The sequence below is a fragment of the Caretta caretta genome, chromosome 25, assembly GCF_965140235.1.
Source record: "Caretta caretta isolate rCarCar2 chromosome 25, rCarCar1.hap1, whole genome shotgun sequence".
Taxonomy (NCBI): Eukaryota; Metazoa; Chordata; order Testudines; family Cheloniidae; genus Caretta; species Caretta caretta.
This window is the reverse complement of record NC_134230.1, coordinates 9,853,789-9,877,860: the sequence shown is the minus strand read 5'-3', so window position 1 is coordinate 9,877,860 and position 24,072 is coordinate 9,853,789. Positions and strand designations below refer to the sequence as shown.

General features: G+C 53.7%; 1 protein-coding gene across 8 annotated transcripts in view; it reads left to right on the top strand.

Annotated features, from left to right (window-relative positions):
• LINGO3 (leucine rich repeat and Ig domain containing 3) overlaps positions 1 to 24,072 on the top strand; it is a 107,789-nt gene that overhangs the window by 68,125 nt on the left and 15,592 nt on the right. The window contains exon 1 of one of the 8 annotated variants that reach the window (XM_048830923.2): positions 17,031 to 17,352. The exons of 6 other annotated variants lie outside the window; for them this stretch is intronic. The gene's annotated coding sequence lies outside the window, so the exon portion shown is untranslated. Of the gene's footprint in view, positions 1 to 17,030; positions 17,353 to 17,572; positions 17,592 to 24,072 lie in introns of those variants that run through there. One more of the 8 variants, XM_048830925.2, reaches the window with a different exon arrangement.

Here is a 24,072-nt window from a genome sequence, read left to right as displayed (position 1 = left end):
CCCTGTCGGATCACCCAGTCCATCTCCCTGGGAGCAATGCGGGATTGCTCCCTAGGGCGCATTTCCCAGCACTTTGCCCAGACCCCTGCAAGTGACCCAGGTCTGTCCTGGAGCACCAGAGCTTCATCTGCAAATGTTATTCCTCTGCCTGAAATCCTCCAGCCCTTCGTGAAACCCAGGTTGTTGTCTGACTTGTCTATTATGAAGTTACGAGCATTTTCCTCTGAAGCATCTGGTACCAGCCAGTGTCAGAGGACAGATGGACCACAGGTGTGATCCAGTTGGCATAGCCCTCACTGGGTGGTTCGTCAGTACCATCAGCCCCTTCTCTCAGAGGGCTAAGCTGAGGCACAAGGAGGTTGCTCACAGTGAGTTTGTGGCAGAGCAACAAAAAGAACCCAGGAGTCCTGACAGCCAGTTTCTCGCCCTCACCACTCTCTGCCTCCTCCAGTGAAGGCTGACGAGATTGCTCTAAGCTGGTACCGTGTGTGATGGGAAAGTCATGAGATCAGAATCTGGCTCAGCTCAAAAGGGAGCAGTGGGGAAGCCCCAGGCGTCTGGGAATAGAGAGAGTTACAAATGCCACACAGGCTTCAAATCAGTGGGTAGTGCTTCCCCCATGGCAGGCCCAAGTCCCAGCTGGGAGGTCACAGACACGGCAAGGGGCAGGGTCATGGGGGGCACCGCTGTCCCTCAGCCGGGCCTGCTTGAGACGTGCAGATGGCCATGAGAGTGAGCGACCCCCCCCCAGCCTCCACCCACCCCAATGTCTGTGAATGACTGTACTCCCGGCTGTGCGCGGGACAGGGCTCTGCGTGGAAGGGCTGCTCTATTTGCCTGTCGTTACTCGCTGCATTAATGCTCTGACATCTAGCTCCATGGGGAGTTTTCCGGAAGGGGAAGAGAGCTGCTGACAGCAGCTGGCGGACGGCAGCAGAGAACTCACCTCGCTGGGCTGAGATCAAACCCCTCTTGGGGAGCAGGTCGTGAGGACCAAGGAGGCATGTCTGGACCCTCAGAGTTTGGGGCACCTAGATCCAGAGTTTCCCTTGGGGGCCCTCTTTACTTTCAGCGAAGAACTAGACGAAATTCGGCCGGAATTAATATAACGGGGATTTTTTGTTGAAGCCGCCGGACGGAGACCGACCCTGTGACTCTCTTGTACTCTAGCTCCCAGCCAGGTTGTGCGTCCTAGTGTTATCACACAGACTTTCCCAACACCCTGGCCTGGGCTAAGCACTCATGGAAGGGACTGGTCTACGGCCGCTATGTCATCCACCCACCTCGCCCCCACCACCCACAATAGCTATAAACGAGCTATTGATCACACACACACACACCCCCGCCAAAAGACACAAGTTTTGCCGCGACAAGCGCCAGTGTGAGCAGGAATGCAAACGCCAGTCATTGGGGGTAGAAATTTTTTGTCATCAGGAGAGCCGACAAACAGAGGCTACACTGCACGACTTTTGACGGCTCAGCTGTGACAACACCGCCCTGTCGCGAAGGCTGTGTCATGTTGACATCGCCTCAGGTGTGATGGCGAGACAGAGAATAATACTTTCAGCAGATAGGAGGATATTCACGAGGCAAACCTTTGGCAGTAGGTGGTAGGTAGATATTGCGATCCCCATTTTACAGATGGGGAAACTGAGGCAGAGAAAGGGGAAAGTGGCTGGCCCAAGTCCACACAGCGGATGAGTGACAGAGCTGGAGTAGAACACTGAAGTCCGATTCTCAGTCACGTGCTGTAACGACAGGAGCCTCCTTCCTTTGCACCACCATAATGCCTCATTCCTGTGGTTTGGGGGGGAGGGATAGCTCAGTGGTTTGAGCATTGGCCTGCTAAACCCAGGGTTGTGAGTTCAATCCTTGAAGGGGCCATCTGGGGCAAAAATTGGGGATTGGTCCTGCTTTGAGCAGGGGGTTGGACTAGATGACCTCCTGAGGTCCCTTCCAACCCTGAGATTCTATGATCAAGTTGCAGTGGGGGAGGTTTAGGTTGGATATTAGGAAAAACTTTTTCACTAGGAGGGTGGTGAAGCATTGGAATGCGTTACCTAGGGAGGTGGTGGAATCTCCTTCCTTAGAAGTTTTTAAGGTCAGTCTTGACAAACCCTGGCTGGGATGATTTAGCTGGGGATTGGTCCTGCTTTGAGCAGGGGGTTGGACTAGATGACCTCCTGAGGTCCCTTCCAACCCTGAGATTCTATGATTCTATGGTTCTGTCTTGTTTTAACGGTGGCTGGATCACAGAGCATCGTAACGGATCCAGCCACCTCTGTAAGAGGCGCTGAGCGATGATGCTGAGTGCGGGCAAGGTAGAAGAGCACAGATTGGGCACTCCCAGCAGTACAGCGGTGACGGTCACGGGTACATCTCCAAAGCGGAGGGTTGTGCCAGACAGAGCTATGCAGAGCTCACCCTCCTTCTCCTCCCACAGCTGGGGCGGACGGCCTGTTTAGCAGACGGTAACTAGCAGCCGTTGTTCTGCTTTTCTATTCGGCTGCCTCCCAAAAGGCAGCCAAATAACTTGCTTTCCAGCCGGACCAGTTACTCTGGTTTGCATGCTTAGATACTGCTTGTCTGCGTCCATTGAACGGGCAAACTGCAACCCGGCTCGGCTTCTGCCTTCTTGCTGGCTGCTGTGGCTCTGTCGTCCCTTTAATAAGCACCCTCCTGCTACGCGGGCATTGTGGAGAAGTCCAGCCTGACTCTGCCTCTCAGAGGACCTTAGCTAGGAAAGGGACTACAAACTCTTGTCAAAGCCAGCTCCTGTGTGCTTCAGCCATTTCTTGGATAGGATGGAGAGCTAGGCTGGGAAGTTAGTTATGCTGGAGGCTAAGAGAACTGGACATCGGCAGCTTGATTGTCCATCGCTCTGCAAGCTTTATGTTCACTTACACCAGTGCCACATGGGTGTGACCTGAGACACGTCATTTGAGCTTTCTGTGCTTCTGGTTACCTATTTGTACAAAGGGCTCGATCCTATGGAACTCGATTTCAAGGCTGTTGTGAGGTTTAGTTAAATGAACGTTTGCAAAGTGCTTGGAGGCTGTGGGGGGGTGATATGGTTCCTGGCCCTTCACGGTTACCAAAGAAGACCAGAGTGTATTGCAGCCAGGAGCTTAATAAAGAAAGGGGATTCCCCGGTCAGAGAGTTCACTAGTGCTGCTTAAGGCATGGCACCGCTGTGTTTATGTCTTCACACTACAGAGACACTGGAATGAAAATGCTATAGAAGGACAAAGCATTATTATGTGTGTTGGATCCACGCTCCTTGATATCCATGATATCCTGTAGCAATGAGTTCCACAGGTTAATCCTGCATTTTTATATATATATATATATATATATAAAAGTCTTATTAATCAGTTTTAAATATCCTTTGTCCTTATGTTGACTATCCTTTGTTCTTACGTTATGAATAAGCAGAAATAGCAGTGCCTGATTTACCTTGCATATACCATTAAGGATGTCAGAGTTAAGGATGCCCTTTACACTTAGGATGCCCATTACGGCCTCATGACTTGAGGACATACCAGTTAAAGTTGCCTCAGTTTACTGCGTGCCAGTTAAGGGTTCACTGCTTAAGTGAGTTAGCAATGCAGAGCTGACTTTATGCATTTAGCAATACTGAAGGGCTTCTATAGCACTTTAACAACTGAGGGAGTCTTGAAAATGATTGAACAGCCCCTTTTCTTGTCCTTATGAAAAGGAAGTAGTTAAAACCCCAAAATAATGTTAATTCTCTCTTAAGTTAAGGAACTGAATGCTCAAGTGTCAGGAAATTCGCAAAGTTAGGTTTTCTTCTGCAACGGTAGCTCAGTCCCATTGCCCATCCTGCGTGGACTATGGCTCAGACAAAATAACATCCATGGCAACACCATAAGGATTGGGGGGAGGGTTAGCTCAGTGGTTTGAGCATTGGCCTGCTAAACCCAGGGTTGTGAGTTCAATCCTTGAGGGGGCCATTTAGGGATCTGGGGCAAAAATTGGGGATTGGTCCTGCTTCAAGCAGGGGGTTGGACTAGATGACCTCCTGAGGTCCCTTCCAACCCTAACCTTCTATGATTGCATTTAATCAGGAAAAGGAGGAAGGGGAAAATACACTGAGTGGCGGATCTTCAGAAGACCTCAATTCCCAATTAGGCACATTAATGAAGTGGACAGATTTAATTCCCATCACTTATATGCCTGACTGGTAGAAGAGCTCTTTTGAAAATCCGGCCTTCAACATGCGGCATGGCCAAGAAGCTAGCCCTGTGCTAGAAACCTTGCATCTGGGAGTTTCCTGGCTCCATGTCTCATCCTTTAGCACTGCAGGAATGTTACTTTAAAAATTAATTAAATGCAAAAAAAGAAAATCTAGGGCTTCAAGTACGTTCTTAATTAGCATCTCTCTCCAGAGACCACACAAGCCGTGGGGAAGGCCATAATATCAGAGTAATGAGCTAATAATAAACCGCCCTGCTCTTATCCGCTCAGATCTGTACGTGCCTGATCTGAAATCCATTCCAAAGCCCTAGGCATGACCTTTCTTGGAGGTAAGGGGCCTGGGATCGATACAGCTGGGGATAGCCACAGGGAAGACCCATCTGCTTTGCTGTTTCTGGACATTCCTGTCTGGATATGCAAACTGAGCACAGAGGAGATGCCACTGGTAGTAAAATCAAATCCACAAAAGTTGTTATGCCAGTGGGGACTCATCACCCAGCCACGCAGGTGCTAGGCTCAGAAGAGACTTCAGGATCTACTGGTGGGGTATGTCTTGGAGGTAAATGGGTTTGGTTTACAGTGGTGCTATGACTCCATGTGGAAGAGATCAGATCCAGAAATATACAAGAAACACAAAGCTCCTTCCATTCCCCCACCAGTCCCTCCACCAGTCAAACATGGAGACAGGCAGGTGATTGTCCATCCAGTTCCTCTCTAACACTGAAAAAAGAACAAGAGGACTCGTGGCACCTTAGAGACTAACAAATTTATTTGAGCATAAGCTTTCGTGGCCTACAGCCCACTTCATCGGATGCATAGAATGGAACACATAGTAAGAAGATATATATATATATATATATATATATATATATATATATATATATATATATATATACACATCCATATAGACATTCAGAGAATTCTCTGTATATGTGTATATATATCTTCTTACTATATGTTCCATTCTATGCATCCGATGAAGTGAGCTGTAGCCCACCAAAGCTTATGCTCAAATAAATTGGTTCGTCTCTAAGGTGCCACGAGTCCTCCTGTTCTTTTTGCGGATACAGACTAACACGGCTGCTCCTCAGAAATCTAACACTGAAAGAGGCACTGGTCTGGCTCCTGCATTCAAGCAGCAAAGTCACCATCCTGCGAGCGCTGAGTGCTAGCCCAGTGCACAGCACCACCCTGATCTGGAACATGTCCCCCTCGGGCACGGTCCTGCTTATGTCTCCACCCCTGCCATTGCAGATTTGCATCGCGCCTCTCCTCCCGAAGTGCGTCATGTTGTGTTCATCATATTGTGTTAATCAAGGGCTGCGTATCATTGTCCCCGTCGTGTAGAGGGGGGAAAGGGAGGCCCAGTAGGAGCTCTCCGAGTGGCAGAACTGGGACTAGTCTCCTGGTCAGTCGTCTCCCAGGTCTGTGCTCACGGCCACAGCTGAGGTGAGCCGCAGTGGCTGTCTAACAGCACTGAGCCCCGCTACTCATTGGGTCAGGTGAGGAAGTGGAGAAGAATCCTCTATCCACTCGAAACCACCAGGAGGAATTTAGATCACAGAATGTAATTACCCAAGATGGAATTTGTCCAGGACTCCCAGGGTCATGCCCCATCCCTTCCGAAAAATGTCATGGGAGCTCCTATGACCAGCTCAAGCTGGGACGTTGGTTTAGTTTCTCCTCCTCCAGCAAACAGTGTGAGGAGCTGCTGTGTCCTTTGCTCTGTTATCAGGGGCACAAAGATTGCCCAGGTGTTGGGTGCACCTGCAGCCCTTGCTCTGAGCCCTGCAGGTAAAAAAAAACAGGTAAAATAATCCGAGCCCATTCACTGCTTTGTTACGAGGATCACCTGGTCAAAGAGGTAACCAAAACTGGAGTACAGTTACCAAGCACGCATCCATTATGCATGCAACAGAGAAATCAACAGCTAGCGCAGAAGGCAAGGGTCTGTAACTTGCTCCCCTTTATAATGGACACAATGAAACGGCAAATGACTCTCCACCGCAGGCTCTGAAACACCCCAAGCAGAGGAAGAGGTGCAGCATGGTCCAGTTTCCTGCTGCTGTCCTCACTTCTGCTGTACTCTGTGGGTGGGTTCTCTCATCTGTCTCATAGTGGTGTAAATGAGGAGTAACTGCTTTGAAATCAGGGGATTTACCGGACATCACATGGAGGAGGCTTGGTACCAGCATGTGCATAGATCCTGCAGAGCTTACGCATATGTACAATCCCATTGAAATCAACAGGATTGTGTGTGTAAGGACTGCAGGATGGGCCCTGTATCTGAGTACACATTTATGTTTGCAATCTGTGTGCCCTTGGTGTGTGTATTTCATGTGTGTGTGTGTGCGTGCATTCATGTGCATTGTGATGGCTCTGCTGAGCAGGGGAATACAACTTCCATCAGCCCCCTCCACACTGCACATCCCTTCGGAAAGGCTCCTGAATGGGAAGGTCCAGACTCTTTGTGGAAGCGGCAGCATCCCCTCTGGTTTTGGTTGTGACATCTAGATGGGTTCTCCACCCCTGCCACAGTCTCGCTCAGCCCTTCAGTTAGCAAATAAACCCAAGGGCAAGAACCAAGCACTTCTGCACCAGGCAGGCCCCAGGGTCCCAGCAGGGCCCCACTGCCAGGGGTTCTAGAGGGCCCGGCAGAGGCTTCAGGCAGGGAATATAGAGCCGCAGTTTGAGGGCAGCTGTCACAATGGGAAGCACAAACCAAGAGAAAAACATTTGTTTTCTTAATGGCGCTGCGGCTGCAATTCAGGGCATGAGCTTTTGTCAACTCTTAATGCATCTGGTTGCAGAACTCTTATCTGTCTCTCCATCCATCCCCATACATTCCCATCTATCCATCCATCCCCAAACGTCCCATCTATCTATCAATCCCCATACACCCCATCTATCCCCCTATACCCCACCTATCCCCATATACCCCATACACCCCATCTATCCATCAATCCCCATACACCTCATCTATCCCCCTATACCCCATCTAGCCCCATACACTCCATCTATCCCCATACACCCCATCTACCCATCCCTCCCCATCCATCCCATTCATCCCCATATACCCCATCTATCTCCATATACCCCATCTATCCATCTATCCCCCATACCTCATCTAGTCATCCATCCCCATACACTCCTATCTATCTATCCATCTCCATATACTCCTATCCGTTGATTGATCTCTCTCAATAGATGGATCTATTGATGTGTCTATCATGCCGAGGAAGGTTGTGGAAGCTCCTTTCCTGGAGGTTTTCAAAAGGAGGCTGGAGCCATCTGTCTTGGATGGTGTGACAGCAAATCCTGCATCTTGGCAAGGGGTTAGACTAGATGATCCTGCGGTCCCTTCTAACTCCATGGTTCTATGATTCTGTGTTCCAGACTGCCTGGTCTGTCTGTCATCATGTACACCCAGCCGTCCACACTGCATGTATCCATCTATTTCTCTGCCTACATATGTACCTGTCCATCCATCACCACACGGCCATCCATCCGCCTAGCTGCATGGGTACCCCTCTTCTCAAATGCGTGTCGCAAGCACTCATGGCTGTCGTGGCTGTGTGACATGTGAGCAACGCGAGGAGAGCAGACCTGAATGCCCGCAGCAAGGGGAAGGGTAGCAGCATTCAGTCACATTTGTCCAGAGCAGCGTAGCCTCCTAAGCCTCGTAACCCCTTCACTCACCCCACACACCCTCCCCCATCACTTTGATCAGACTTGCCTTAAAAATGACCCCTTCCGACTCCACCCGGCTGCCTGCGTCAAAGTCCTTAACCCTGGCACCCTGGCACAGGGAAGCTGGTTTGCTCCCGCTCCACGTCTGCCTCCCCTTGGCCACCCGTCCCTCCCCAAGCCTTGGCCTGAACTGCCTATTTTTTCCCCAGCTGGGGCTCCCAGCCAAAGATCTTGGTCCAGAACAGGGAGCGGGGTTTCTGCTGGCTTCTGCTGGGACTGCGTGGTTGAAGGGGAGAAAAGCAGCGTGAGGCACAGAGGCAAATTAAATTCCTAGCACAGCACCCCCTGCTGGCTGCTCAAAAACACTAAGAAACTGACACTTGACACGTGTCCCTGCCAAAGGCCAAATCCAAACGGTCCCTCCCGGTCGTCCACTCAGAAGGAAACTCAGCTTGACGCCCTGCTTGGCTGCTAATCTGTCTCCCGCAGGCTGCAGCCGTGCGAAGACACATAATCAGTTCCTTCGCACTTCAAGCCATTAAAAAGGGGAACTGTGACAAAAATAAGATACATAAAATGTCTTTAGAAGCTAATCTCCTGCAGCTCCCAGATTGCTCTGAGCAAGAGGTTTATTGCTGGAGAATCTGTTGGCTGGTCTAATAGGATCAGGCCTGGAAATGATCCACTGAGATTGTATTCTTCACAAAGAGGGATGTACCACTCCCCCATTAAAAGCGTTACCTTTATTATCCCGGCAAAGCAGGATGAAAGGACAGACAGTCCTACCACTGAGCTGTCCAGTCTGAGAGCCATGGCATGGGCAGCAGCTCGAGCCAAGCCAGCACAAGGATAGCGCCACCAGCTGGAACTTTGGCCTCCAGCTCGACGTGCAGTTGGATGGTATTTGGCGGCGCGTTCGGTGTGCTTCCTGGTCCCACAACGGCTAGAGGCTCCTAGCTCTGCTGACCCCTTTGGGACACTTGGCGTGTCAACGGTGCTCTAGAAAAGGCCAATTCTGTTCATCTTGGCTGATGCCTGAACCCTGCCCCAGGACCTGTAGGAGAGAGGGTCACCAACCGGCGGCCTTTTGGCACTCTTAATAAACACTTCGCCAGTGCTATGGGCAGGCAGGGGCTTTCCTCGGGTCCCAAGAGCTTGGGAAATGGCTTGTTGGTAGGGCCAATAAAAGCTGGCACAGCCTGCCCGGGTGCCTTGTTCGCAAGGACAGAGTCAGCCACACTCGTTGGTTTTCATCCACATGCGGCTCAGTCATTCCTTTCAGCGCTTGAGGCCAAACCCCAACGACAGATGCTCCAGTGCAGCTCTCGTAGGGCTCAGTGGAGCCGTGTGCCCTCATCTGAAGGCAGCAGCTGGCTGCAAACACGCTTATCCTCGCACGGAGTCCCTCGTGGCCAGATTTTCAAAAGAGCCCATTGTTCTCAACAGGAGCGGCAGGGTGCTAACTGGTTTTGAAAATCATTGGTATCATCTATCTATCATCTATCTATCCCCATCCGCTCCCTCTATCTATCTATCTCTCTCTCTGTCATCTATCCCCGTCCACTCCCTCTATCTATTTATCTATCCCCGTCCACTCCCTCTATCTATTTATCTATCCCCGTCCACTCCCTCTATCTATCTATCTATCTACCTATCCCCATCCACTCCCTCTATCTATCTATCTATCTACCTATCCCCATCCACTCCCTCTATCTATCTATCTGTCTACCTATCCCCATCCACTCCCTCTATCTATCTGTCTATCTGTCTATCCCCATCCACTCCCTCTATCTATCTATCTCTCTCTCTGTCATCTATCCCCGTCCACTCCCTCTATCTATTTATCTATCCCCGTCCACTCCCTCTATCTATTTATCTATCCCCATCCACTCCCTCTATCTATCTATCTATCTATCTACCTATCCCCATCCACTCCCTCTATCTATCTATCTGTCTACCTATCCCCATCCACTCCCTCTATCTATCTATCTATCTGTCTACCTATCCCCATCCACTCCCTCTATCTATCTATCTGTCTATCTGTCTATCCCCATCCACTCCCTCTATCTATCTATCTCTCTCTCTGTCATCTATCCCCGTCCACTCCCTCTATCTATTTATCTATCCCCGTCCACTCCCTCTATCTATTTATCTATCCCCGTCCACTCCCTCTATCTATCTATCTATCTACCTATCCCCATCCACTCCCTCTATCTATCTATCTGTCTATCTGTCTATCCCCATCCACTCCCTCTATCTATCCCCGTCCACTCCCTCTCTCTATCTATCTAGCTATCTATCCCCATCTACTCCCTCTATCTGTCTATCTATCTATCCCCATCCACCTCTCTATCTATCTAGCTATCCCCACACATCCCCTCTAGCTATCTATTGCCATACACCCCCTCTTTCTTTCTATCTATCCCCATCCACCCCCTCTATCTATCTATCTATCCTCATACACAGCCCAATATCACCTACCTATCCCCATACATCCCCTCTAGCTATCTATCGCTATACACCCCCTTTCTTTCTTTCTTTCTTTCTTTCTATCCCCATCCATTCCCTCTGTCTATCTATCCTCCACTCCCTCTATCTATCTAATCTATCTATCCACATACAGCCCCTCTAGCTATCCCCAGACACATCTGTCTAGCTGTCTCTCTCTGTCTCTCATATACTGTTCTGATCTCATTGTGTCTGACCCCCTCCGCTCCCCCACATTCTCCCTTCCTGCAGCATTTGGCAGCGCATCTGCCTGGGGCCTTTCATAGACATGGGCCCAGTTGGCACAACGTGGCTCCACGTGCAGCAGGCTGGAGCAGGCGGTGGGCTTTGGCTCATTGCAGCAGGAGGGCAGCAGGGCGGCGTTGGGCTGGGGCTCCCGTTCTGCTGGGGGGCAGTCGCGGGGAGGGGGCTGCTCCTCCCGGCTCAGCACCATCGGACAGCGTCACAGGGAGCCGAGATGGACATTAAGTCAAGTACTCGGAGAGCAATAATGGCATAAAGCAGCAAAGACACCTCTGGGCTCCGGGGGCGGCATTTAACTGGGTGCATGGGGGGCAGGCAGGGAGGAGCAGATTGGGCCCTTCAGTCCATCCACCACATCCAAAGCCATCGACCATCACGCATGGGACGTGCAGTTCGGCCCCGTCTGCTCTCACCCTGACACCCCCTGCCTCTGGGGCTCAGGATTCACCCCCCGCCCAACTCTGCACTGTCACACATTGCCAGGAGAAGCCCCAAGCAGCCAAGGGGGTGGGCGGGGAAGCAGGAGTCTATGTTTTGTTTAATTAGTGTAATTAGTCTAATGTTTGCCAAGTGCTGTGGAAATAGACAGGGCTGGAGGAAGGCGGGGGGCTGGCTCCCCTGAGGAGAGAATCAGGGGCAAGCGCTTCAGGGGCAAGGCCTGACAGCTGGGGAGGAGGAGAACGAGGGAGCCTGCAAGCGCAGGAGCAGACAAGGGGCTGGTGACAGGGGCTGGGACAGGGGGATATGGAGCGGTGGGGGGCTGAGACGGGGGTATGAAGCGGGGGGGCTGGGACGGGGGGATATGGAGCAGCGGGGCTGGGAAGTGGGGATATGGAGTGGGGGGGGGGCGGGGGGGTATGGAGCAGGGGGACTGGGACAGGGCAGCTATGGAGTGGTGGGGGGCTGGGACATGGGGATATGGAGCAGGGGGACTGGGACAGGGCAGCTATGGAGCAGTGGGGGGCTGGGACATGGGGATATGGAGCGGGGGGGGGGGCTGGGATGTAGGGAATGGAGCAGGAGGGGACAAGACTCCTGGGCACAGAGGCTGGAGGAAGGCACCAGGTTATGGAGCCAGTGAAAAGCCTCCCTGGAGCTATTCAGCAGAACGGTGCCTCCCCCCAACCCGGAGCACTAGCTGATGTGCCCTTGCTCTGGCTGGCCAGATCGCCCCTGAGCGTCCCTCCCTGGGGGCCTGGGCAGCGCTCACTCAGGGTGGCCCTGGAAAAGAACATCTCCCTGGCGGTGTCCCGGCCATGGCTCCTGCAAAGGGCTCGTCTCGTGGGCAGAACCTCCTCCGTGGACCGGTCAGCGCAGAGTCTGGGCTGGACCGAGACGCTGCATGACGGGCAGCACGGCACGTGCCCGGCACACAACCCTTCACCTTACATCACAGGCCCAGAGGGTTTGCCACGCTGGGCCAGCCCAGGCCCCCCCTCCTGCCGCCAGCCGGGACCCAGACCTGATGCTTCCAGAGGGAGCTGAACATAGTAACTGGGATTGTGCACAATTCCCGGGGGGGAGGGAGACGGTCTTGCTCACCCCGCTGGGCATCGCTTTAAGTGCGAGGGGCTGGTGGGCCTTGACCTTTGACTCCAGCTGGCGCAACTGGAAAGTCTGGTGTGGGCCACGGGGCACATCCAGTGCCATCACTTCCACCCAGATTGCCCCTCGTGTGGCCTCCGATGCTCCCAAAGCCGAATGGCGCCTCAGGCACGGCCGGGCAGCGGAGAGACAGACTCCCTGGCGGTAGCCAGTGTCGCCGACAACAGCACGCGTCCCTCTGCATTTGCTCAGGGCCACGGCCAGGCTGCTGGCCCTTCGGGCGGAGAGACTCCCCCAGACGCGGGCTTCCCTCCATCCGCCCGCACACGCTCGCCGAGAGCCTGGCGCGAGATCTGGAGCCCAGAGCTGGTCCCAGAGGTTGGGGGCCTTGAGTCGGCCCATTGTAGAGCTAGGAACCCTGCTGTGAAAATCGGATCCCACGCCCGATTCAGAGCCAGACCCGGCTGGTGAAGGGGAGGCTCCAAAAGGCTCCGTTTGAGGAAACAGCCAGAAGTCAGGGTGCTCCTCCAAAGCACCCCCAGCCTCAGGCGCCTGTCAATTTGAGCAGCCCTGGCTCTTGCTGCTTCAGACGGGGGGAGACATACCGGGGACGTCTACACAGCACGTCTGGGTGCCTGGGTCGACTGACGGGCTCACGCTGCGGAAGTGAACGCAGCAGTGTCGCTGTTCAGACGGGCTGGAGCCTGGGTGCCGAGACCCTCCCCCTGCCAGGTCTGTGGGGAAAGCTGGGAGCAATGAGAGGGAAGGGGAAATGTTCTTATGGTATCTGAGCTGCTTCCAAGCCCAGAAAAGGGGGGAGGGGGGGCTTGCAGCACAGGATCGGGACAGGGCTGTGCTTGGGGTCAAGTTTCAGGGGCGATGGGCAGCATGCTTTTGAGGCAAGGGCTTGGAACCCCCAATTTGCATGTGGGGTGAAAGTTCTGGGGCTTTGCTGTTGAAGTGGGGCAGAGGGGCAGATTGCGGTTCGGGTGCAGGTTGGGGCTGGGGCCTCAGGTCGGTGTCCAGGGCACGGGCTTGGTGTGACCACCCGCAGTCCATAGACAGGAGGCTCCCGGACTTGGGCCTGTGGTCATTGCAGAGTCGGCGGGTGGGGGGAAAGCAGAGAATCGCAACAGACACCGGGCTAGAGAAGCAGAAACGGGCGCTGCCCTGGGTCCCTCTCCCGCTAACAGGTGGAGCCTTTGCTAATCCCTCCCCCCCCTCCCCAGATACATTTTCCCCTCCTGGCTGCCAATTTAATCTGGTGGAGGGAGCGAGCAAGCAGGGTGCCCTGACAGCAGCCGCTGCAGCCTGCCTGGTATTAGCTGGAACAAAATAGGGCAGTACTGCAATCCGTGCGGGTGGGATGGGACCGGCATACATAATGAAGAGCAGCGTTGGGGGGTGGGGGTCTCCGCTTCTCAGCGGGCGATGCGCTGCATTCGTGGCGAGGATTTTCGGGAAATGTGGGAAGATTGAGCGGTACGGCCAGATGTATTGTGTCATTCCCTTTTGAAAGCAGAGGAACACAGGAGGGGAGACCCGGGGGTGGGGGGCCTGCAGCCATTGAGCCGGATGCCTTTGGCACCACTAAAGCCCGGGAGAGTGAGTGATCAGGCAGGTATTAGAGGGAGGAAAGCTCCCACTTGGAAATGCCGTTGTGTGCAAAAGGCAGATGGTGATTCCCGCCTCCCAGTCCTGGGGAGGGGTGGGCACAGCAACCTAGGCGCTGATGGGCAGAAGGAGAGAATGTGAGGCCAGTGTCACCTGGGAGCCTCCGGGAGATCAGGTGGAGGAGCACAGAGAGCGCTTGCCGGGGGTTGGCATAATGAGCCGCTCCCAGGTGGCTGGGGAGGCGTCAACCCCAGCCTGCCCCATCCTTTCATTCCCCCAGGCCTCACAATGCTGCGCTCCTCCTCCCCCAGGCAGGAAAGCGCCCAGCAGAAAGCACCGTGGCTGGGGCCAGGACTGATCCCACAGGGATGGTCAGTGGCGGCGACGGGTTTCACCACGGTCACGTTCCAGGAGCAGGATCTCACGCTGGCTGGGACTGGCCCGGAAATGCCAGCACCTTGGAACTAGAGCTGGGTGGATTTCCAAAGTGGGAGGGGGGGATGTTGCACCCAAAGGTCTGGATCCTTCTGGGGTCTGCAGCACTCAGGGGATTTCTGCTGGGCACTGGGATTCTGGCCGTGCATGGAGACGATGAATGCGGGGGAAGGGTGGGGCTGGGGTGGTTGGTTTCAGCATTGGATGAATGGTTGGAGGTGGGATGGTTCCGTTTGGGATGCACTTAAGGTTTGGGGGATGGTTCAGTTTGGGGCAGGGTTGCCACCTGTCCAGGTTTGCCCAGGATCATCCCCTTCTTGGGGTAGCTGAGCCAGGAAATCTGCCAGCGTGCTCAGGACATCCTGCCAGCTAGCCAGTTTTATGGGCTCAGGCTCAGAGTTCCCCTAAGTTCCCCTGTCTCAGTGTCCCCGACGGGGCTTTGTATGGGAGTTGATTAACCGGGATGCAGGGCCATCCCAGCCACACACCCTCCTTCCTCCGTCCCACCTACACCCTGCCCATGCCACGTTCCAGAGTGCCCCTTCACCAAGGGTCCCCAGAGGACATAATGCCATGCCCTGCAGCCCCTATGTACCAGCCTTGCTGGCCACAGGGCAACAACAAGCAGTGCCCTTCCTTTCAGGGCAGCCACTGACACCCTCGGGTGCTCGGTAGGGTGTCATCGCTTGTGTGGTGCACAGCAGGCTCCTGAGGAGAGCCGGTCGGGAATATTTCAACCCCAAAATGTTTTTTCAGCGACAAGCGCCAGTTCGTCAAAACTGAAACCTTTTGTAGGAATGTCCTGGGTTCAAAGGTTCAGGATGGAATTTCTGGTCCAAACCAGACAGATTCTTCTTATTCGTTGAATTACCATTGTGCCTAGATCCCCAGTCATGGAGCCGGACCCCGTCGTGCTTGGTGCAACACAAACAACAAAAAGACAGGCCCTGCCCCGAAAAGCTTCCGCAGCGAGAGACCCTACAATGACCTGCTCACTCAGGCCCTCACTTGGGATGTGCCTGGCTCAGAGTAGGGCCTTTATCCTGTTCCCCCATCCCAGGTGCGTCGCCAAACCACTGGGCTGCAGGCTGGCTCTCATTCCAGTTAGTCACCAGAAAACTTCAGAAGGTCTCGGGTTTTGTCCCGCTGCAGAACAGGGACATTTTTGAAACCTCAAAAGAAAAAAAAAATTGCGGGATGGGAACATGCTTCCCACCTGTCTCTGGTGCTGAGACCTTTGAACCTGTGGCCGGGGCTCGGGGTTTGCCTCCTGCCTGGACGAGCACACGGCCTCTGTTAGAGATGGGGCTGAAGTCAAACCCTGACCCGAACAGAGAGAAAAGCTGGTGCCAGATCCCAGCTTTGCTGCTGGGGCCCAACTCTGCCTGTCCAGAGTACTGGAGGTCAGAGTGCGTCTTCCGCTCTTCATCCCATCTGCCCCTCCCCAGCCTCTCTCAGGAAGAAATCAGGAGAGGGAAGGGGGCAGGGGGATGCTTTGGAAAGGACGAGTGGCATTTCCAGCTATTTTTGTTTTTTAATTAACGAAGCTGCATTCCCCACTAATAGGGATTTAGCGCCAGGCCCGTCCCAGGGTGGCTGACTCCCGGCCCCGCTGAGCCCCTTGGTAACATGAGCTGTGGAATGTTCCATCCTAAACAGAGGAAACCGGTGTTACACTTTCCATTCGGGGTCCAGCCTGAAAGGGCCCGGGGGCATATTTCAGGGACTGGGTGGCTCAGAGGCTTTGCTCAGGAGCTCCAGACCCCGTCGCGTTCCATGCAAGGCTGCTAGGTTGAATCCAGCCCCGAGCAGAAAGAGCTGGAATACCATGGTTGGCACGTGATGTGAGATGAGTTGGTAGGACGAACTCGCGGAAGCGGCTCCCTGGAGACCCATGCAGTAACAGCGGCACTAAACCAGCGTACCGGAGAGCAGAATCAGGCCCAGAGTGATCAAGGTCCTGCTGAGAGCGGAGGGAGCTGTCCATGCTACATGCAACCCAGGTGTCAGGCCCCAGTACGCGCTGTCAGGCCACAGGACAGCCACAAAGGTGGAAAACAACAGACCAAATGCCAGGGCTGCTTCACAGGGAGCTTGGCTGTGTCCACTGAGAAGCCAGAGGAAGGCAACTCAAAACCTAGTGAAGCCAAGGGGAGAGAAGCCATGTCTGGCCTCTGCTCTTTTCCTGACTTTCCAAAATTGTAACATTTTAACTGCTACATTTCAAGAGAGCTTCCCTGCCTCCTAGGGCCACACCCGGCTTCATCCTAGAGCATGGAACAAAACCACGGTACCGGTGCCGCACACCGTCATCGGTCACGACCTTTGCAGCAGGAACCAGGTGAGAACCTCAAGCCACAGGAGCCCAGCCCCTTGCACGTCAGTCCGGGAAGATCGACACTGCACACTGCGGGAGCCAGGCTTGTGCCCTCGGTGTTTCCACGCCCACACTTGAGCGTCCACGCTGCATTGTAAACCCGGGTCTAACGTCCATGCTAACGCATCCGTACTGCGCTCCACCGATCTTCTGACTCAGGGCTGCGGCTCGAGCTGAGTCCACACTGCAAAATGACAGGGCTTGGGTCACCCCCCGCCCCTCCCAGCAGCCACTGTGGGCCGGCGGATCAGACTCAGAAGGAAGTGAAGCACTTACTGAATAACTGTCTGGATCCGTCTGCTGTCTCTTGTCTCATCTTGTGAGCCATTTGGGGCAGGGACTGTCTTTCTGGTCTGAGCACGTACAGCACCTGCCACGCGAGGGTCCTGGTCCCCGACCGCAGCTCCTAGGTGTTACCATAATACAAGCAATAGTGTTACTCTGTGTATGTGAGAGGACCGTGTGCTCCAGCTCCCTGCAGCCTCCCACAGACCAAAGCTTGTGTTTCAGGCGTGGACTCTGGCTAGGTTACAGCGAACCTCACTTCCTAGGGAAGCCGTCTCTGGGAAGTGCCCATGGAGTCACGGAGGCTCTGTCCAGGAAAGTGCTGGCTCGCCAGCCTGCTGATCCCACAGCTCCCTGACAGCGCTGAGCCTCTCAGGCACAGATCTCGCACTCGCACACACACACTGCCTGGGAATGAAGCGATCTGGGGCGCAAACGTGAGTGGCAAACGGCTCTTTTTTCTCACTTCATTACCCTTTTAACCGAGCACAAAGCAGCTTTAAATCCCATCTGGTCGGAAGCATTTTTTGAGGCATCTGCGGCACCGCAAGGGGGGCGGGGGGAGCACATCTGACCGCGAACAAAGCAGCCGCAGCGTCGCCAGCCTGGGGGTGATGGACTTGAAAATATTATTAGTCCTGAATGCAGCTCAGATATGGGAGGGGTGAATGCTGAGGTGAGGAGTGTATATGGGGGGGAGACGCGCCTATCGGGGGCTTGTGCGGGGGGGGGGGTGAGTTAGTACTATGCTTGTGCACGGTGTGCCTCGGGTTTGTGTGAGTGTTTGGCAAGGGGGGACGAGTGAGCAGGTGTGTATGTGTGTGTTTACACACCCATGTCTCTGTGTGTGCTACTTCGAATGAGTCTATGGAAAGGGAAGTGTATGTGTGTGGAGGAGGGCGCTCTGTGTGTGTGTGTGTGTGTTCATGTGCGTACGAGCCTCGGTGTGCGGTGGCATGTGGGCGCCCCTGTGTATATGGCCTGTGCATGCCTGTATGTCTACCTGTGGCTGTGGCTAGTGGGAGGATGGAGGGGATGGCCGGCTACTAGGATCCTGCCTGTTCGGCCTACCCTGCCTGCTGCCTGCGAGACGGGTTGCATTTCCCTGGTGCATGCTCAGGAGAACGGCAAGGTGAGCTGATGTGGGCTGACAGAGAGGGTGTCCCAGACAGCCATCAGCCTGTCACCTCCCGGAGGGGATAGTAAATCCTGTTGCTTAAAAATTCAGCAAAGGTGAGTGATCTTTATGGCAGTGGTTCTCAACCAGGAGTCTGGGGCCCCCTATGGGGGCCGTGAGCAGGTTTCAGGGGGTCCGCCAAACAGGGCCAGCGTTAGACTCCCTGGGGCCCAGGGCAGAAATCGGAAGCCCCACTGCATAGGGCTGATGCTCGGGTCCCTGAGCCCGGCCACTCGGGCCTGAAGCCGAAGCCTGAGCAACTTAGCTTTACGGGGGCCCCTGTGGCAAGGCCCCGGGCAATTGCCCTGCTTGCTACCCCCGAATACCAGCCCGGGGTTTTATATGCAGAAAAGCAGGTGTTGTGGCACAGGTGGGCCGTGGAGTTTTTGTAACGTGTTGGGGGCAGGGAGCTCAGAAAGACAAAGTTTGGGAACCCCTGCTCTCTGGGCTAGGTAAATACAGAGACAGAGATGCTTGGGGAGAACCAACAGCCTGCTCTGTGCCACAGAAGGTTCGCTCCGGCCAGGTTCGCTGATACTGTGGTGCCCTGGATTTTGCTAAGTCTGCACTGGCTGCTGAGTGGTGGTCAGGGTCGTGTCGTGCTGCGAGCTGTAAGGTAGGCAAGCAGAGAGAGTGAGCGCATCCAGCAGGCAGCGATAAAATACCAGCCTGCACCTGGGGCTGAAATTCCCAGCAGACCCAAAGTTCAAGCCTCAAGAGTGGAGAGGCCAGAATGAGCTTCAGACCATGTCCCCAGCACCGGATATCGCTTTGCAGCCAACTATTTCTTTATACCTTTGGGCTGGTCTATACTACACAGGTCGGCATTAGGCAGCTTATGTCCACCTAATCATGTCAGTGTCTGCACTACAGCCGTCCTCCCACCAATGTAAGTGCCCTAGTGCACCGACATCCTAACTCCACTGCCAGGAGGGGTGTAAGACTTATGTCCATGTAGTTAGGGCAACACAGTGCCTGTGTAGACGCAGCTGTTGGCTGTCTCGTCAATTTCAGGTCAGGAGAAGCCCCAGCAACTTCCCAGGGCTCCCAGCTGGAGCCCTGAAATTGAGGAGGTTTCTGGGCTCCAGGCAGAGAGCGGACAGGGGAGAAGCCCTGGGCAGGGAATGGGAAGCGGGGAGGGCAGCCCGCCAGGAGCCAGTGGGGCAGCCAGGCTCCTGGCAGGGAGCAGCCAATGGAGTTGAGAACCCAGGCTTTCAGCTCCCCACACTGCCCTTCTTAGCTAGGTGCAAGCACTCCTGGTGAGGACATGCACCACCAACCTTAGGAGGGTAGTGTGAACAGTACTTGCCTATATTAGGGCAAGGCAGAAGGTTTCGCTTTATCCTAACACACACACACACACACACACACACCCCATGCTTTGATTGCATGGCTCAGTCAGCCCTGGGTCTCTCTGCCGAGTGTAATAACCAAGGGTCACAATAAACACAATCTATGCTGGCGGGTTTTACATTATAGGTACATGGCCACTGAGGCCATCTCACGAAAGGAGCAACATACGAAGTTGGTGGTGGTGGTGGTTACATTTTTTTAAAAATTGCAGAAACTTAAGAGGTTCTGAAGTGGTTTCCCTTTTGCAAGATTCAAAACCACAGGCGTGTTTTTCATGACATTTTTTTAATCATAAAGGTCAGAACTGGTCCTAAAAAAACCACCGTTGTTGAAATTTCTTGATTAACCAAAAACAAGCGAAAAATGTGAGTAACAGTTCTGAGAATGATGTAGGTAAAGATGTTGATCAAATTGTTCCAGGGAGCAGGGGGGAAACATATTTAGAAAGTCAGCAGGTTTTCAGGAGGTTTTTTTTATTTTAGAAAATAAGGCAGGTTTTTTTCAGCTGCAAAACCCCTTTGCGTCCTAAAAATTTCAGCTCTAATCCTATGGTACCCATCTTTTTCTCACTGACCCAGGTGGGATGGGAATAAGAAACACTGCATATCCCATTCCCATTCACCAGTTCTAGCCAACTGGTGTATTGTCACCAGTTCACTGCTACCATGAGCAGGAGAGCTGCTACACAGAGGTTATACACTGCAGTGAACTAATTAATGTTTATATGCTCTGCTGCCCCCTACTGGATGGAATCAGAAAGACACAGCTGTGTGTCATGAGCCCTACAGTGCTTCTCATGTGGGTCAAGTGGCAGAAGCCAGTGCTTGTGGAGCAGAAGCTGAAATTCTATCCCTGATGTGACCATAAAGTGCCCAGTGACGTCCTAGGTGCCCAGGGATTTATTAAAAGATGGTGTAGATACAGCAGTACAGTAGGTAGATTCTGCTGAGGGACAGATCTGGTGTAGAGAGAACAGGAAGAGGGGCAGAGCTGCTTAGATACATATTGTAGATAGATGGCTGATAAAGGCAGAGATGCTGTTGTCTGATCGAGATCAGACATGCAGTGGAAGGGAGGCATTAGTGAGCATGTGAAGCAGATAAATACTGCAGCCAGGAAGGGAAGAGGTCGGGTGGAGAGGTGGCAGATAAACAGACCTATTCTGGGGAGCAGAGTTGAGTCTGCTGAGAGCTTCTCCTTCCACTGCTGAAATCAGCCACCTTTGGTTCCTGTGTATAATCAACGGAGGCCCCTCTTCACAGCCCAGCTGGGCACCTGCACCTGGCATCAGAGGCTGGAGTGCTGTTTCGTGCCCCGTGATGGCGAACTGGGGACGGGGACAGGGACACATCCTAGCACAGCTGACCTGGCTGCCAGGATCCTAGGGGTTCATCGCCCATCGGGACACATCTCTGGCTCTTGTCACAGTGTCAATAATCCACATGGGATACTGAACAGCCTTAGTAAGCACTAGGGGAGAGTCCTTTGCACAGCCTCTCACAGGCATTGCCCGCAGGGGTCAGCATGCTAGTGCCACGCTAACTAACCCTGTCCATGCCCCGGAGAGGGAGGCTAGCACTGGGTCAATCTGCAGGCACACAGACCACCCTGCTTTTCTCTAGGCTGCATGCCATGGACAGTCCAGACTTCATGGTGGCAGAGGGGATATAACTCAGACACTCCTGCTACAGAAGCGCAGGGCCCTGCCCCTTGAGCTGAAGTAGGATGTCTGGTAGCATGATAAATACTCTGACACACGGAGCCATTCTGATTCCTTCCAGCAGAGAGCAGTGGTTACGCCCATCCCAGCTCATTACAGTAACACTATACCCATTTTACAAACAGGTAAAATGAGGCACAGAGAGGGGAATGAGACTTGCCCCAGCCAGTGCCAGACCTAGGACCAGATCCCAGAAGAGCAGATTCCCAGAGCCCCGCTCTAACTCCTAGACACCCATTCACGGCTGAACCTGACAGCTGTAGAAAAGAAATTCTGTATGAAGATGTTGAGCAGGGAAGCTACAATAACCCCACTTATCTGTCTGAAGTTGTATATGCAAAACCCTCAATCTCCATTGCCCTCTGGGTTGGGACTTCAGGAAATGTCAAACTTCAGGGAGTTTGAAAGCCCCATTTTGGAAGCTTGACTCCACCTCTAAAAGTTGGGGTACTCAGCTGGTCTTTCCAGGAAGCAGATGGTCCCAAACCAACCCCTCCATGAATTCGGGGGAAGCTGGATCTGATGCTGAACTTGGTGGTTTGGACCATCTCTCCCAGGGATGGCAGGCGATTGTGTAGGGCAGGAGCGAGGGGCTTTGGCAGAGTTGTGGGGTGGGCCAGGACTGGACTAGCTGCAGAGGGATGCTCAGGCCCAGATTAACCCATCACAGGGTCCTAGGCAAACATGCAGTTCTTGGCTCTGACCTTCTAAACAGAGATTCTCAACCTGGGGGGCACACCCCTGTGGGGGCATGTTGGACTTTCAGGGGGGTTGTGAGCATTCTGATGGTTCAGAATGGCCGGGGGGAGCACCAGATCACAGTGCCACTCACTCAGGTTTGGCCTAGCCACACTGCCCCCACCCCAAGCCCCCCCCCACACACACACACAAATTTGGATCCAAGGCATTTTAATGGCCTCCACAAATCTGGGCCCCAGGCATGCGCCTAGTTTGCTGACGTATGAATCTGGCCCTGGGGTGCTGCCGGTGAGGAGTGAGGGGCACCAGCAGAGCTGTGTGGGTGCCCAGGGCTGGCAGAGCAGAGGTCTGTCCCATGTTACCTCAGTCAGTCCCTTTTCTCCACAACACCCCGATGATGGATCACTGTCCTTAGTAGCCTCATGCAGGAACGCCCACCCCAGTACCCCCCCAGCCCTGCGATGGTATCAGGGGACAGTCACGGGCTGCCAGTCGGGTGCTAGCCCCTTGACCTGCATTCATGTCCTCAGGCCCCATCAGCGTCTCCAGAGGGTAACAAGAAAGAACAGGGGTGTCTGCCATTTTCCAGCCTAGTTACCATCGCCACAAGGTCAGTGAATCGAAGTCCTTGGGTGGCATTTTCGACTCTTGTTACCATCCTCAGATTCTTATACCAGTTGATTTGTTCAGCAGCCATTTTCTCTTCTTGTTAAAATCATCATCACAATGGAAAGGGGGGGGGTGTGCAATGGGGCAGGGGGAGCTGGGCACATCCAGGGGGCATTAGAAGGGAAAGACAGGTGCAAAGGGGACAGGGAGAAAACTATCCCCTCTTAGGACACAGGCCTGGGATGAAGAGGGAAACGCCATGAGGAGGGGGCTAGGACAGACCCAGGGGAGGATTTCTCTAGATTTCAGAAGCAAAGAAGGCTGAACCAGTTTGGATAAACTCAGAACTGAGCCCCACCCCGAACCTTTGTCGCAAACCTGCGCCCCTGTACCATCACCTCCAACCAACCTGCCCCTGAGCCTCTGCCCCAAACTCAGACAGATACCCCTCCTCAGAAGCCTTCGCCCCAGGCCAAACCTTTGGGCCACGGGATACATTCTGACGCAGAAGGGAGAGTGCCCCCTGCTGCATCACCGGCACCCGTCTCTGGAGCACCCACAAGCAGTGCAAAGGTGCAAGAACCTGCTCCCCTGCATGGGTGCCTGGCCACCTTCCGTGCTAGCTGACGCTTCCGACTGCCTTCAAACCCAGCCCCGCGTAGACCATCCAGAGAGGCCAGCCCCAAGGTAGCAAACAGACCATTGACTGGCAGGACCCTCGTCTGCAAGGAAGGGACGCGATCCTTTGGCCAGCTGGAGATGGTGAAGGACACTGATGGCTCCACTAAGGCCCTGAGACTGGAGACAAAGGGTGGTTAGAGCCATTGGTATCTGTGGTTGATTGAAGGTGGCTCCACTCACCCTTTGTCACCAGTCACAGGGTCCTGTTGCTGGGCACTGGGGCAAGCAGACCCCTGCCTGCTCTGCTTTGAGGCTGGGGTGAGAGTGGGGGCAGATCTGGACATCGTGCTGAGGTTAAAGTCGCCTTGTGTTCTAACCCCCATCGCAGGTGGGACTTCACCTCCGTCAGCTCCCTGCTGGTACTGATATGCAGGTGGAAGTGGCTGGTCCTAGCTCTGAAATCATTTGTGGTTAGGGATGGAGGAATGTCCTCGGAGGAATGTCCTTCAACGCCAATAGCCAGAGGCTGCAGAAGCTATTCGAGGCACTCAGCTGTCAGGATCTAATGATCACTTCCAAAACTTCGCACTCACGGGTTGTTCCAGGCCTTGCTCTGAATGCCCTGGGGCTGTCCCCAGAGAAAGCAGCAGTCAGAGCTGTACCTGATACTGCTGGCCCCGAAGGGTCTGATGCCAGTTCTCCTGACAAGACTGGTCACTAGGCCGATACCCTGGTGATGGGCAAGGCTGGGCAGGAAATGGTTTTCCCACCCTGGGAGATTTTCCCATCCCGAATCAGGAGAAAAAGTCAAAATCTAAAGAATTTTCGCAAAGTGACAAATATGCAAACGAGTCTGTTCAGTCCAGGCCGAACGGTTCATTTGTATTTTGACTTTTTTAAACCTTTTTTTTTTTTTTTGGTTGTCTCAATTTACTAAACTTTCAAGGCGTAAAGTCACTTTGATGCCAAAATCCCACA